The following is a 15681-nucleotide window of genomic DNA, read 5'->3' as shown; positions in this document are numbered from 1 at the left end:
GAACCATTAAAAATATGAGTTGAGAATAAAAGCTCTCCCTAAATCTCCCTTATTATATAAGCTGCTATGAATTAAAGCTCTTTCAGGTTGATTTTTAGTCATCAACATAACTATTTAGGAACATTTTCCAGACCAGTGTTTTTTACAAGTATTTTAACAACCTGCAAATCAGGAAACACTAAATCAGAGAAATGAACTGAAATCAGCAATCACAAGGCAGGAGGCCCCTGGCTTAGACTGTGACAGCATGCGGTGAATAGCAGCAGCTGTGTTCCCCAGCTTGCAAACATTCGGACCTGTTTCTAGAGATAGGCCTGAGCTAAAAGCCACCAGAGCCTGGGACTCCACAAGGCTGAGAGAGTTGGACTGCAGTGCTGTGAGCCAAAACATGCTCGAATCCTGTTCTTCCTGTGAAAGATGTGGCTTAGCAACACCCTGGGCTTGGTTTCTTTCCTTCCTCCTCTCCAAGCAGGATAAACCTAGAACCAAAAAGCCCTTTGTAAGCATCTTCTTCCTTTCTCCAGGATGAATCCATTCCACTTCACTGTCATATGACAAACCTGAGATAATAAGTTTATAAGCCTTAGGAAGAGCAAAGCTTAAGTTTAAAGGTGAAATCTCACATTCCGGGCTTCTAAAATCACCTACCGTTGAGCACATGACAATGACTATTGATTAAAGATGTCACAGCTCTGAGAGCTCTCCTCCAAGACATCCATTACTTGTCACAGCCAAAGCATGGATTTTCAAAGCCATTTATGCAGATAACCAGGTAGCTGGAAGTAAGGGCCTTGTACAGTAGTTTACTGTCATCTCTTGACAGCCTCTCTCCAGCGTTCTGGGCTTTAGTTCCATCATCTGCAGTGAGACTAGAGAGTGCTTTAGCCAAGCCCGAGAGGTGGCCTAAGAGCTGCCTTAGAGCTTCAGAAAGTGTTCAGCACATTTAGGGTAAGACAACTATCAGCCCATTAGCTGTGCCTGGAGAAGCACATTAAGATTTGCTTTGGGTGTTATAACTAATGAGGAAAGAAGCAGTGTGCCATTGTGCATCCAAGGAGTTTGCTGAAGCAGGACAAGAGAAGAACCCACAGACCTCTACAGTGGTGCAAGACACAGAGAACTGGCAGTTTTCTAGAAAGAAAAGGTGTCTGCAGTTAGAGCACCTCCCCTGGGCTGGCCTTCTAACCTTTCCTCTGAGACAGAAACTATCCATGAATGAAATCTAAACTCACTAAGGAAATGCAAAGTTGTACAATGAGATATATAGGTCTAGCAAGATTTGAGAAGATTACTTTTTCGCAAGCTCACAGCCCTTGAGTGTCCCAAATACAACACAGATCTCATCCTTTGAGAAAAGCGGGAAAGCATTTTAAAGCTCAGGCCTTGTCTTGATTCTTACAAGTACAGGGATTCGTTCACATGGTGGGCTGTCTAAATGTAGTGATCTTGTAGTTCATCAGACGTTGTTCAAGCTGCTCTTACCTGGACAATCTACAGCAAAGCTTCAGTTATTTGAGAAGCCTTTATAAAGATGTGGTACAACTAAAAAAACTTAAGCAAAAATAAACCAGAGCCCCTCAAAATTCCTATATTTAATTTTCTTCTTAGCTAGTACTTGCCCAAGACATCAAAAGAGTTCTCCCATCTACACTCCTAAAAAAAATATAATAATAATTAAAAAAATTAAGTCCTGCAGAGCCACTTACACAGCCAGATACCTGAGATACCTGAGGCTGCATTAGCGATTACTTATGCTTGGCTGTAACCCCACCCAGGGAATGTATAAAAGGTGAGAATCCAGAGCTTCTCTCTTACAAAAGGACAGAGGTGGAGGAAAAAGATGAGGGAAAGATAAATAGGCTGAGTCCTACTCTTCTGACTAATAATGTTTCTTATATAAGTGTGAGAAGAGTCTTTCTGTTGTTTCTGAGAGTCTTTGTGCTTTTTTTTTCTCATTCTATCTCCAGAGTTCCTCCTGCGCTTTGCATGTTTCTATTTTAGCACAGAATAGGTTAGTGTTCTCTGAAGCAAAGTGGTGACTCTCCCTGATGAACTTCTTTCCATAAGGAAGATGCAGTGGGGTTACCAGGAGAGCTGGCAGCAATCTCTTAAACAGTCTTTTGAAAGCCTTTGAAAAAAATAAAAATGCTAGCAAATAACACGCACAAAGATATTTGGTACTCCCATCTCCTTGTGCAGGCTGTCAGAAATGCTGGCAGCTGCTGTGAGGGGCTGAAAAAATCATCATTATACTCTAGGCAGCCTGAAATCAAATAATATGTGCACACAAAAGGTTTTCATTTTGGATCTATTGTGCCTGGCCTGTTTGGAGGAGGGGAGAAAGAGACCTATTGTCTGTTAAAAAGCAAAATAGTGGCCTGGTTTTAGTTCTGCAGGAATGGAGCGATCTGTGTGCCGTTACCCGACAGTAAAGACATCCTCTTTGCAGAGTTTGCTCGCTGCTCCGCTTGGTTTGCAACTGGTAACTGCCAAATCCCCACAGGGTAAGAGGCCTTGCACTCCAGCTGTTGGAGAAGTAATATCCCCCACTGCTCAGCATGATAGGAGAGTAATAAAAACATCATTTCTAATAGGAAAATGATGCTTGCAGAAGCAAATAGAGACTGGCTTGCTGAACAGAAAGGGGGCTTTGGAAGGACAAAGCCATCCTTAGCAGGATTGTGGAGGAAGATTGAAGAGAGCAAGAAGTGTCCCAGAATCCCTCAAATCTCAGCAGATAGTGAAACTTTATAGGCATTTGTAATTGCTATCTAAAGTCCTGTTAAACTTTTAACAGACTCTACAATTCTTTATGAAAAAAGATGTTTAGGAGCTTTCTAGAAGAAAAATACTCCTATTTTCAAGGAATTACTGCAGCTTTTCTCAGAGCCTTCCTTTTGTTCCTGACTGTACTTGTCTAAACAAAAGCCATTATTAAAGAAAATTGCTGACTGTGAGCTCAAAGTATCCACAGTATTTGCGTTCTGTCTTTGTGAAGACTTAACACTGATCACAACTGTGAATACAGAGCAGCTGAATGACACTTTTATAAGCCGATTTTTCATTATACAATCTTGCTTGGGTGCTCTTAAAATATATATAGGAAAGATTGTACCAACACCGTAAATGTCATAATTATTTCATCATGGCTTATCTTGCTAAAGCCTGTTCGTAGAAGCTCTCTTCAAGTTCCAAAGAAATGGATTTGTTAGGGAAAATATTCCCCGAGATGGGGGAGAAAATTTGAGTTTGTTGCATGTGCCTAGTGCAAAAGCTCTAGGTGCTAATTCTAAAGCGATCTTTCTCCAGCCACCTCATGCACTGAGCTGGTCTCCAGGAGTTGCTCAGCATCCATATGTTTCATGAGTTAGGGTTTGGAATAACAACATACGCCATGGGTTTCTTTACCCTTATCTGTCCAGGAAGTCCCTTTGCAGAGAATTGCTCTTGGCAGGGAAAGTGTCAGCAGAGTTCATGCCGATGAGATCACTGCGAGTTAACCGTGGGCTTTGGTGGAATCCCGTGCTGCCTTTTTGCAAGAGAGAGAAGAATTGTTCCCACTGCCACCTCTATTGTTTTCATACAAATAGGTTAGATGATAATTCTGTGCCAAGATCTTGATGAAAAGATAGGAGGTAGTCAAGGGGCCTTGCCGAGTCTTTTTTAGTTTTACGTAATTGAAAATCCTTCTTGAGCTTTTTCACAACCTAACAAATTCAGAGAACTTTAGATTTCAAGTGTTTTGGAGATTTTGAATGCACTTTCATCTTGCAGTAAGTACTGTCTTCTCAAAGTGCCATCAACTATAAACAGAAGCAATTCAAACTAGGTTGTGAGCCTCGCTGCTTAGATGCATTTAGTGCCAAAAGCATTTTTAACATCTTAAAAAGATAGAGCCCTTTTCCCATTTAAATAATCTCAGCTGTACATTGATATTGATCTAATAGTCAGGGTACAAAGATATTAATCCATTCTATACATGTTAAGCTGGTTTTAGTGAAGAATTTTAAGTGTAGTATCAGGAACAGTTTGGACTCCCTGAAAGTGTAAGCATGTGATGTCTCTTTCCAAACAAGATTCACAGAAGCTGTCTCATGTGAAGCACCAGGACAGCAAAACAGTAATAATCCTATGAAGAAAAGGAAATAAACTCTAGGATTTTCTATGTTTTTCACTGGTCAAAACACGATTGTACTAAGAAAATGGACAGGCTGAAAACTGGTGGTTTGAATTTCTCAATACAAGGATGGAACTTATTTTTCTGAAACTGTTGGAATTTGTGCTTTTAAACAGAAACAACTACTTCAGCGATGAGCATTAAAGGATCTATTATGATACTGAAACTGGCCTGCTTCCATTCAGCTGAGCACAATGCTGTAGCCATGCACTAGTTGTTCATAGTAATGTTGTTTCTAAACCCGGATTCATGTACAAAGTGGTCTGAAACATGCCCCTCTTTTCCTTCTGGGACACTGACACAGAGCTGTGCCTTTTCCTCTTAAGGACAATAAGGGAATCTTGGTATATTTCTGACAGCTAAGGAGAATGATGTGAAAATATCCTTGGATCAAGGCTGTCACTTACTTGCTTCGGACTGTTTCATATTCAAAGGTTTTATGAATCTTGGATCAAACGTGTTGCATTTCAGGCTACATCTAAGTTGGCTTTCATGAGCGCTCAGCATCACAATCCTTAAAGATGCATCACAGATTGTACACCAGGCATCTGTAAGGTTCCTTCCCTGATGTTCTGCTCCTGCGACTGCAACAACAATGTTGCTAATAGAGATGGAGCCAGAAGTCAGGTATTTTGAAGGATAAAGGACAAATAAATCTCAGTTAAATACTGAAAAAAACTCCTCAAACAACTCCCCAAACAGTCAATTCTGTGGAGGGAGGACCTACAGAGAGAGGGCTGGAATTTAAAAGCATGGAACTTCTGAGTTGATGTGGCCAGAAAACCTCCAGATTATGTGAAAGGAATAAGTGTCACACATAGCTTTGATTGTTTGAAAAATGAGTATCTCCAATTTATTGGAGGTAAAGGAACCTTAAGCAAAGAACTAGACATCTATAGTATTTTGTCATTGCAAAAAAACTGCAGTGCATAATTCTCTCCAGAAACATACTGAGTTGTAAAAGACCAGAAGGCATGAAATGGGTAAAGTCTCTGTAATGAGTGACAGCATTCAGAAATTCTTGGTTTTGAAGCTATCAGTGAATGTCTCTTTTTTTCAGAATAAAAGGATAACATACATTTTGTTTTGATCATAATGATTTCCATGAACTTATATTAGAAGCAAACGATGACATTAAAGCTCCATTCTATGTGGAATTCAAAATAATTTTGTATGTTCTTCTAGTGTTATTAAATAGTACAGGGATGAGTAAATTTTGCAATATCTAACATAGATGTGAAGAGCACTGGAACATTTCTAAGCTTAAATAGAGCTGATATTGGTCACTCTGACACTATATTTATTTATTCAAAGGACAAAGTTATATCTGGAGAGTCTTCAGGTTGTTGTTCTGTGTATTACCTTAAAGAAGCAATGCTGAGAATGACAAAACACAATAAAGTGCACAAGCCTATGAGACAGGACAAAATAGTTGACATTTCCAGAAAATCCAAGTATTGCTGATAATAGCTGAGAGCAGTTTTGAGGTTTCAGGAACTTTTTGATAGTGAATGAGAGATTTTTTAGAAACAGAGAGGGGAAACTTGCAGCTGAAACTTTACGTATAGAAGCTGAGAGGGCTATTGCAGAGGCAATTATTTGTCTCCAGAATGAGAAGCCAGCTTATGCTGAGAATTACGATAAAGCTGAAGGGTGAGTTAAATGATGCACCAGATAATAAAACATAGTAGAGATGACAGAAGAGAAGAAAAGTATTAATAATGTGAATACATTTTACAAGAATATCCAAGTGTGGAGGAGTGAGTGAGCGTGATTAAGGATGAAAGTGGAAATTATAGTGTGACTATAAAAAGATAGAGAAAATAGTGCGATCTCTTTAACAGTGAGGTGGAAAAAAGAGATACGGGCTTAAATCCAGACAGCTCAGCTGTTTTGTAGAAATACCATATTTTGAGGAGCTTTGAGAGACAATTACAATTCTCAGGACCAATAAAGCACCAGGGGCCGATAGTGTTCCTGCTGCATTATTGAAAACAGGAGGGCCTATACGAACTCAAAGACTCTAGAAACTGATTTGGTTTGGAAGGTTGAATAAATTCCAAGTGCATGTGCCCAATGGAAGAAATGTTGCAGGATTTTCGCTTCTCTGTGCAGCCTATTATGTCCAATCTGCTTTATAAAAAAAAAACAACACAAAGCTTTTCACAGAGGGGAGAGACTCAATCCATTAGGTGCTCAAGAGAGGGCAGGAATGTGTTCAGGATATATATATATTTGCTCTGTAGCTTTTAGGGAAGTTTAAGAAAGGTTGTGTATTCGGGACAAATTGACTTTCAGAAGAAAGAGGATCTGGATAGCTTGAAAAAGTACAAGAAAAGTGCAAATGTGAAATGATTGAAATGGCAAAGGTTGCACATTCTCCTCTATTGGACCTCAGTGAAGGATTAAGCTAGAGAGATGCTCAAGTATCATTCCTGATACTTTTAATGTGACAGTGCAGGGATTAATATGCTCATTGTGAAATTCTCAGAATGGTGTGAATCTAGATGGTTTACATTTCATTTTTTACCATGCCAGTGAGTTAATTATCATGAGAGAGAAGTATAGCCCAGAAGACAGTTGGAGACCAGAAGGTATGGCAAATAAAAAACAAACTCCAAACAGTACTTAAATTTGAAGAAAATAAAACCCAGTTGTTGGCTTGAGATGATCTTGGGAAAGCTTTTCTGGGAGTCAATAAATACACTATATTACGTTAATGGCAAACAGTTTGAACACCTCAGAGGGAACTATGGCTTGTTAAAAATGGGAATGACGTTACTTTTTCTGCAGGTAACTATTAGGTCCAAGTCAGTGAGAGACACCAAGTTACAGAGATCCAAGTTGTTGGACCTCTTCCTAGATGGAAGAACGACCACTAAATAATTTGAACAAAGCCCTGAGATAGATTTTTGGAGAATGTAAGGGAAAATGTGCGGAGAAAATTTAATAAAGATGAGCTTGAAGTCTATAAAGAACCTAATATAGTAAAGGTAATGAAATCCCAAGCCATTTTGTTGGCAGAGCCCACATTTAGGATGATGGAAGACAGAACAGCTGAACATTTCTTGGAGGGCTGTTCTCATGGTATTTGGCCTGGGTGCTGATCAAAGCGACAGCTAGTGCTGAGCATGACCAAAGACCCTTAATGTGAATTAGTAGCAAAGGAGAAAAATGCTCATGAAAGTCTTAGCAAATTATGAAAAGAGCCAGGGACTTTTGGGGGTCTGTAGAGCTAGTAAATAAGTAACTAGCACTATATTAAAAGCTGGGTATCGTAACAGTATTTCTGTAATAGCAGATATGATGCAGTAAGAGTGCATTGAGAATTGTTCACGGAGTAGGTTGGAGGGCAGATCTGACCCAATTATCATGCATCAATGGAGATATGAAAATTAGGGACAATTTACTTGGGAGGATTTTTTCAAGTTAGAACTGTTGGACTAACAACTGTGAGAGAAAGAACTTTGGCTTGGGAGTCTGGACAGGAATTACTAGAAGGGTTCTGATGGCCACAGTTTTGGTTTTCTTAGGAATTCTTAGACAAGAAGTGTCTAAGAAGCCTTCTTAGACAAGACAGTCCCGCTGTAGGTAAGTGTCTGTAAATGCATGAGACGTGGATAATTCTTATATGACTGTTTGGCCTTGGTCTGTTTCTTCACTTACTTTTGTATTCTAACCTTCTCAACTCACAGCACAATATTTTTATGACTTGGACTTACTCTTCATGCTGTTCAGTTGTAGGAGCACTGCTGTCCTTAGCTAGCCTGAAAATAGCTGTTGTGGGGTACAAGCCAAAGTTCTCTGAAGCTCATGGAAAGACTTGTGGATGAGGTTCCGTCATGTGGCTGTTTCTCAGGACCAAGGATTTTGATGCTTCTCTGCCAGGTTCAAACTCTAGATGTTGAGTTAGTTTAGTAGAACTGAGCCGTTTATATTTTTCATTTCTTAAACCTTTTTATTCTACACTGACATGTGGTCAAGTCAACAGTAAGTGATTACTTGGTGTTGTGAGAATATATGTGATTACACCTTTTGGGAGTTGATAGGTAGACGTTTCCGAACTCCAGAAATACTTTGGTTTAAATTCTTTGATGTTCTGTGTTTGTAGGTCACTCTTCCTTCCTGGTATCCTTGCTTAGCAAAAAAAAAAAAAAAAACAACAAAAAACCCCATAGTATGTATGTATTTATGTTTATATGTACATATGCAAACATTTTCATGTATATGCATATCTATATGTACACACATATACATGCACACATGTCTGTTCATTACATTATGATCTCCCTCTCAGCTCCCCCTGGCCCTTTGCTTATTCCATTTCCCAGTCCCTCTTGCAATGGCTCTTCAACTCAGAACTTGTCTCCATGTCCCACTTCCTCGTTATGAATTTAAAGGACAAGTTGTTCTTCCTTCAGTGGCTTTTGTTCCCATGACTCTTTCTCAGACTTTTGCATTAGCCATTAGTATCCTGTTGCCCCTGATAGCTCATTGAACTTGGTCTTGAGTCAATGGTCTTGTTTTGAACCGATTAGAAAAGATTTCCTTTGCTTTATCAAAGCTAAACAAAAACAAGGAAATGAAATTAAATACAAAACTATGTTTGAATAACAGTAGGGTTGTGACAGGAGGCAGGAAGCTCGAAGATAAGGCTGATGATCTGCCCAGAACTTCAGCGTGGAGAGGCACTATTGAAGGATTAAAAGCCAGAATGTCAGCCATCATTGAGCATTTTTGTGGAGTTTAATCAGTTCTCTATCAGAGGAGGGATTGTCTGGAGTAAGAAAATGACACCTATGGACGGGGCTAGGAGGAAGGGGACATGTCACCTTCCACTGTGCTCAGCACTGTCCCTCTCTGCAGGCTGGGATCTGAACACCTGGATGCAGTGAGTATCGAGCTGTGGACAAAAATGCAAAACCACAGACATGAAATTTAAAAGAACCTCAGAATGACTGTCCTCATGGTGTCGCTCATTCATGAATTGATGAGATAATGTCTGTTAGGCATTTCAGGCTACTTCTAGGGTAAGAAATGTCGCTAGACTGGGCATCTTTTGCTGATGTTGCTCAACAGCTTTATTGCTATTCCTTTTCATATACTTCCTTTTAAAGCCTTGTACAGGCACAGAGGGAAAGCATCAGTTTATTCTATCCTTCCTTAGTTTCCTTGAGGAAAACTGAGAAACTGCACTTCATGTTAAAGGGGTTGGATTATTGCTATGTTTAAAACCCTCTTATGTAAGTAACTTGAGTAGATCTGTTCTGATTACTTCAGATTAGAAATTAGAGTTCTGAAGATACTATTTATCCTGAGCCTTATGGAGACTGTTCACACTTCCACTCTCTGCTAGTCTCTGCTAATTTGCGTCTGACAGATCGACAGAGAAGGAGTTGAATGTGGTGGCTTTAAGTGGACTGAACTGTCCTGTAGCTTCACTTGCTGCAACCTCAGTCCTAAGCAGAAGTTAAGATGCTCACAGGTTCACCAGCAGACTGAGAGCCAAGCTGAGAGTTGAAGAAGACAAAAAGAAAATTATTCTCTCTGCTAGTGAATTCTTGGGCACAGAAACACCAAGAGGGAAAATAAAAGTGAGTAATGCACAGTAAGAACGGCAGGTCTTTTGACTTCCATCTGCTTTTCCAAGGCATATGGTAAATCTTCCTTTTTAAAACCTGGGTCTCTCCATCATACTTATGTTGCACTGACTCTATATATTTCCTTGGATATTTCTTTGCTTTTAAATAATATATTTAAAGTTCTCTCAAGAAACAGAATACAGGATTAAAATTCAAGGGTTGGCCCTCTTTGTTGGAGTACTACTGACACACAGCTGCAAGGACAAGAAAGCCATAGCTCTGGTAATAAAGATAAAAGGAACTCAAAACATGAACTAATTTCCCCACTTGCTATAAATCCAGTGTGGTTTGTTTCTTCCAGATTAGTTGAGCACTGGCAACTTCCAGTAGTTTCTCCTGGGAGGGACTGCAGATATTGTGCCTTGGAACTCTCTTTCTCAATTGACCATTTTGGTAAAATGCGATGGACCTGAGGGGACTATTGACAAATTAAACCCTCATGTACAAGATACATACATACACATACATATATGCTTTAGAAATGTGAAATGTTACTGGAATGCTAGCCAGTCAGAGTACACAGGGGAAGGTTTGGTGCAGAGATGTGTCTGGCACAGTGAAAGGGGCTCTGATGTCCCCATCCAGCGTAGTTCAAGACCCTGGGAGTGGACATAGGAGGCCAAACTCCTCTGGCTCTGCAGCCGAGAGCAGAGCGACTGGTCTGAGCACTGCGAGCGCTGACAATGCCCAAAGACAACCTGCCTGGAGCTCTAACATCAGCCTGTGCAGAGCAGGTGTTGTCAGGAACTAAAAGTTCTTTGCCCTTGTTATCTGTGGCTGTTATCAGGCAAAGCACCTGCCAGAAGAATGGATAGTATAAAACAATACATACCAGTGACCCTTAAATTATAAAAATGCCTAAAGCTTGGGACCACCTGGAAGGGGATGTTTGGAGAGAAACAGGTGACTAATGACTTTCTCCTTTTTTTTTGTTCTGGTTGCTGTTGCCACTCCAAATGCCAACCCCTCACAGCCTTATCCCGCTCCATCTCAGCATTAGTTTAACAGCACGGATGGTTTCCTTTGCCTGCAGCAATTTAGGGCTCATCCATCTGGAAAGACCCACCACAATGGGTGTGAGAATTCCTCTCGACAGGAAGGAATACCAGTTACTTCGCTTTAATGATTGACAGAGTCCCTGTAATTATAGTTACACAAGCTGGTGTCCTGTGTGCTGCTCTCTCCTACCCCCAATTGGGATATATCCTGTGTGTTTGTATTTGCAGTTTTTCCTCCTCACTGGAACAGAGGAGGGAGTTGTTAAAAACCTGTTTTGATTCCCTCTTCTTTCTATGCAAACCACTATCTTCTCCTTTACGCTATTTGGTCACAGAAGATCTTTTGAAACTGAAGGGTAGATGTGTTTTTTAGAAGATAAGGCCACCTTGTTTTTCTTTGCTTTGCTGTTTCCCCCAACCCCAGTCCCAGAAGAGGAATCCCTATTCTCTCTCCCTGATCCTTCTTCTGCCAGCATCAGATCTTTTTTACATGACTCAAAATTCCCTCCTGCTATGCTTCTTTGAGTTTTTATTCTCTTTGGGGCACAGCATGCAAAGAAGGGACCAACCATCCAGAGAGAGAAGCAACAGCAGAACCACCCCATGGAGAAGTGGAGACAACTGACTCGAGCAGCAAGGCAAAAGAAAAAAAGATTAAAAGATAAAAAAATGGATTACATTGAAAGTATCCCAAAACAAAACCATTATTTATGAATTAGATTCTCCAAAATACTCTTTCTGTGAGGTGGCGACCAAAAAATCTCTTTAAACAGCAGTGTCATGTGACAAGCCCAGAGCCTGAGGCTGTTCCCCATTTGGTTTTTGTTATTTAATAGAAGTTAGATTGACAGAAAGCTCTTAAATGAAAGGCCTTAAGAAGGAACATATTGTTGATCTGGAAAAGCTGATAAACAACTGGCAGCCGTGCATGGTATTTTCATGCTAAACCAAGATAAAAAGATTCCCTCCCCTTTCTCCCCCATGCCCCCTTGTTTCTTTTGGGATAATGTGAACACACGTTTTATCCTCATGAAAGGGACATGATTTTGATCAAGGCTTTGGCATGTCCAGCGAGCCTAAAGCAATTTTTGTGTTTGCAAATAGCAAAAATGATCTTTTTAAGATTGGCAGCCTCCCTCCCTCGCATGGAACAAACCACCTCACGGCTTTTACTGTGACACACAGCCTGGTGGCGGCTTCCCAGTGAACCTGCTGAAACCTGAGCATCTCCTCCAAGTGAGTTCTGCAACCAAAGCAATGGCTCGCCTGGTGTCTACAGGCAGATCCAGGGAGCTCTGATGCTTTACAACAAGTAATAATTAGCCTGCCATGGCCTGTGTGACACTTGAAAATGGCTGTACCAGTACATAAAGACTCACCACTGAGTTTCTTTGTTTCAAATTAAAATAAATAAACATGCAGGAAGCAAATATTCACTGCCAAATTCTCAGTGCATATTATTGCACTGTGCTGTTTGTCAGGCCTTGTTCTGGTGCATGTTGCTTATGATCTGCCCAGGCGTTTGTTACTTTTTCCTCTGTAAGAGTGTTTAGGATATTTCATCAATCATGCATGCAGTTCCTTTGTCGTCTTTTGAAAGAGTGATGTGGTTTAACTTATAAGAACCATGTTGAGAACATGTTTCCTTTTAAAAAGTGAAAACTCTCCTTACCAGTTATTCATCTGGAACTGGCAGGGACAGTAAACAACTTTGGGTGGTTCTGAGGACTTTTCTTTGCTCCAGAAGCTTATCAATTCTTCATGTAGCCAGGCAAGGCAGCCTTCTGGAAGTAACTAGGTCACTGGATGTGGGTACCACAACCTGTAAGCAACTCTGACAAAGTCCAGGTCTAAATATATGGTTAGAAATTTTCCACCGTGCAGAAATGGAAAGCAGCATCTCAGTAATCTAGAACATGTTTGAAGATACTCAAAATGATTTCAAGGAAGATGTGAAAGAATTCCAGTGTTAATGCAGCTTCTCACCCAGTCCTGGGGTGCCTGCCCCTGTGTACAATGTGGAGGATTTTGTTATGTTCTGAGCCTAAGGCAACTCATTCTAGTTTGTTTCTTTGCAGCACTGTGGGGTCAAAACCCAGGATCTTCTCAGTCATCAGACCTGTCACCATCATCTCGGTGCACGTGCCACAGTCCCATCAAGAAGCCAGTTACCCAGCCCATCGTATTCCTTCACGCTCTTGTCCATGCCCAGAGCTGAGGGACATGAACTGCTCATGGAACTGGGAATCTCCACACCTCAACTGTAAGTCTAGATCACTGTGAAACACAATGGCAACTAGTTGGTCTGTGAAATCTTGAGCAAATCTTACTGACATTATAGTTTTTCAATTCCAGATCTGCACATGTGGTACCTGTGTGGTGAGTGGTAAAGAATGGTTTATAGGGAAATTATTAAGAAATGAACTGATCAGGTGCCTTCCCAAGCAATGATTGTGAAGCTTCTCTGATTGTCGCTCTACCTTGACTTCTACTTCAATCCAGAATTTTATGGAAATCTGGGCAGAACAGAAATAGAAAATAAAAGGTGCTGTGAGATGCCACGTGTCTTGGCACATGGCTTTTGGTGTTGGCATTGAGACGGGGAGGCTGTGGCTCCCATCAGCGCAGCTACATGAGCTCATGTCTGTGTTGTTCACATGCTCCCACTTTCCAGTGAAACAGGAGAGGGTGCGTTGGCATCACATGAAGAAGCTTTTTTGTCTCTTTCAAATGTCAGCTTTTCCTCTGGGGACTTGTGAAGCACAAAATGACAGTGTCCCCAGGTCATGCATTACTCAGCAGCAACATGAGGCCCCCAGATGTGCTGTGGCTTCACTTCACAGGATGTTCTTTGTCCGGGGGACATTGTTCCAGGTTTTTTTGTTTTGTTTTCTTTTGTTTTAATGCATCTGGCTAGAAAAGGCAGGAGCCAACGTACCAATTTGACTTGAACTTGAGGCATCATTTTCAAATACAATGATCCTTCCATTTCCCATTCTGTCTTCAGATCTTGAGAAGAGCAGAGGTTTTCCCCTTTGTATGGGCATTAAAGACACAGTCCTGCACTGCTGGCCTTCGTGCCTAGAGTGTGCACAGAAGTCAGGTTGTATTCCATGTCCCAAGAAGTCACTGGCATCTTCTCTGGCTATAGCTGATCCTTAGAGACCAAATGAGTTACAACAGACCAGATATGTAAAAGCTAACGTCGCTCTTCGTTCTGACAATATCATAGCAATTTCCCATGTTGAGATGGCTTTAAGTAGTCACAGTTTGCGAACAGAGTAAGTGAGGCTGAGATGTGGCAGTTTTACAAAGATGTTCTTTCATTTAACTTTGAAATTGTTGTAGCATATGGACGTGTTTAGGGATTGCAAGAAGGATCACCGTGTTTTGTAATAACTGTAGATTTAAAAACTGAGTTTTCTTCCGCTTGTACATGTGTGAAAGTCTTCTCCACTTAAAGATTTATCGGGCATGAGAGCACACAAAGGGTTGTTTGTACTTCATCCAAAACTTCTCATAAAGTGCTTTAGTTGCCCAGCTCTGAGTCTTCCCGGTGGGTTCATATGCTTAGGGTGCTCTGCAATTTCCTACACAACAGCGTCTGCCAGTTTAACTCCATTGATTTCAACAGAGCTTCGTTGCTTTTCCCCACACCAGCACATCCATGTGGCATAAACTTCTTTTACTGTCACATAAATATAAAATAATGAAGTAAAGCTTAGGGATATGCCAGAGAAAGCACAGTGTGCCTCATATGAACGCAAGATGTCAGCTGTCTTTATGGAAAAAGGAAAATGTGTTTTGGCCCAGTTAAAGGTACTCTGTTAAGAGACAGATGAGGGATGTTGCAGAATTACTCTGGGGTACCATCCACAGTAAGAAGAGAAATTGATGTCTCCTATAAACGGAACTTTTCTATGAGAGAGTGAATTCTGAATTCCTAGAGACATATGAATTACTTAGGACTCATTGGGAAGTAACGTCAGTGTTACGATCAGTTAATGGGAGTCACTGGCTTTGGTCAGCAGCCTGGTCCGTATGTCTGTCAACACATAAATACTCTAGAATGTGAGTAGTTGTTACTGTGTGAGTATCCTTGCAGAACACATGTCTCTGCAGAGGTCTTCAGTTGTATGTAGATTTTTATAGGCCCTTCTTCCAATGTAGGTGCTATTGTGTTGCCTGATTTCTGGGCTCTCTGCAGACATCTCTCATCATAGCCGCTCATCACTTTGTGAGACTTTCAAGCATTTATCTGTGCTAATAATGATACACAGTCTCAATAACTGACTGTGGCCAAGAAGAGGGGTAAAGTTGCTTCGTTTGTGGAAAAGAATACAGGACCAGGAAGGAGATCCAAAAATAAGAGGAAAGGACTCGGAATACAGTGAAGTTTTCCAAGAATTTTAATAGCTTTAAAACATTATTATTTTTTAAAGATACAATGATAGAATATTTTTAGGAAATGTTTTTAGGAGTTCGATAAAATGAAGGCAGGAAGGCACTAAAGCTGAAAAAAAGGGTTATTTGAGCCAAAAAACATTAAAATAGAGTGTGTTTCTGTAACGGCCAACAGGATTTATATTCAACTTATTAAGAAATATGTCCCTAATTCAGGTAAACGTGTTTACTTTGGTAGAGGGAGATGTGGTGAGATCTTGTCTAATAAAGATCACTGGTTTGGATAAAATAAACAATTAGCGGGGGCACAGGCCGCAGGACGAGACCCTTTGTGAAACCTCGTTGCCACGTTGAGCCAGTGAAGAGCTGCAGTGCTCAGCTGCCCCATCAGCAGCAGCGTCAGTGTCCTAGCGTTGGAAAATTTCAGCTGCCTCAATGTTCCTGAGTGGGTGACAGGCTT

The 15681-nt window shown here is 40.7% G+C and overlaps 1 long non-coding RNA gene across 2 annotated transcripts in view; it reads left to right on the top strand.

The window, feature by feature from the left end:
• The window catches only part of LOC309440345, a 78615-nt gene that overhangs the window by 42791 nt on the left and 20143 nt on the right, over positions 1–15681 (top strand). For both annotated transcript variants that reach the window (XR_014184172.1, XR_014184173.1), the window contains exon 4: positions 12896–13080. This is a non-coding gene — a long non-coding RNA (uncharacterized lncRNA). The remainder of the gene's footprint in view (positions 1–12895; positions 13081–15681) is intronic.

Source organism: Streptopelia decaocto (genome assembly GCF_964273445.1).
Source record: "Streptopelia decaocto genome assembly, chromosome: 5".
NCBI lineage: Eukaryota > Metazoa > Chordata > Aves > Columbiformes > Columbidae > Streptopelia > Streptopelia decaocto.
Note: the sequence above shows the minus strand (reverse complement) of the source record. Positions and strands in the feature narration are given on the sequence as shown.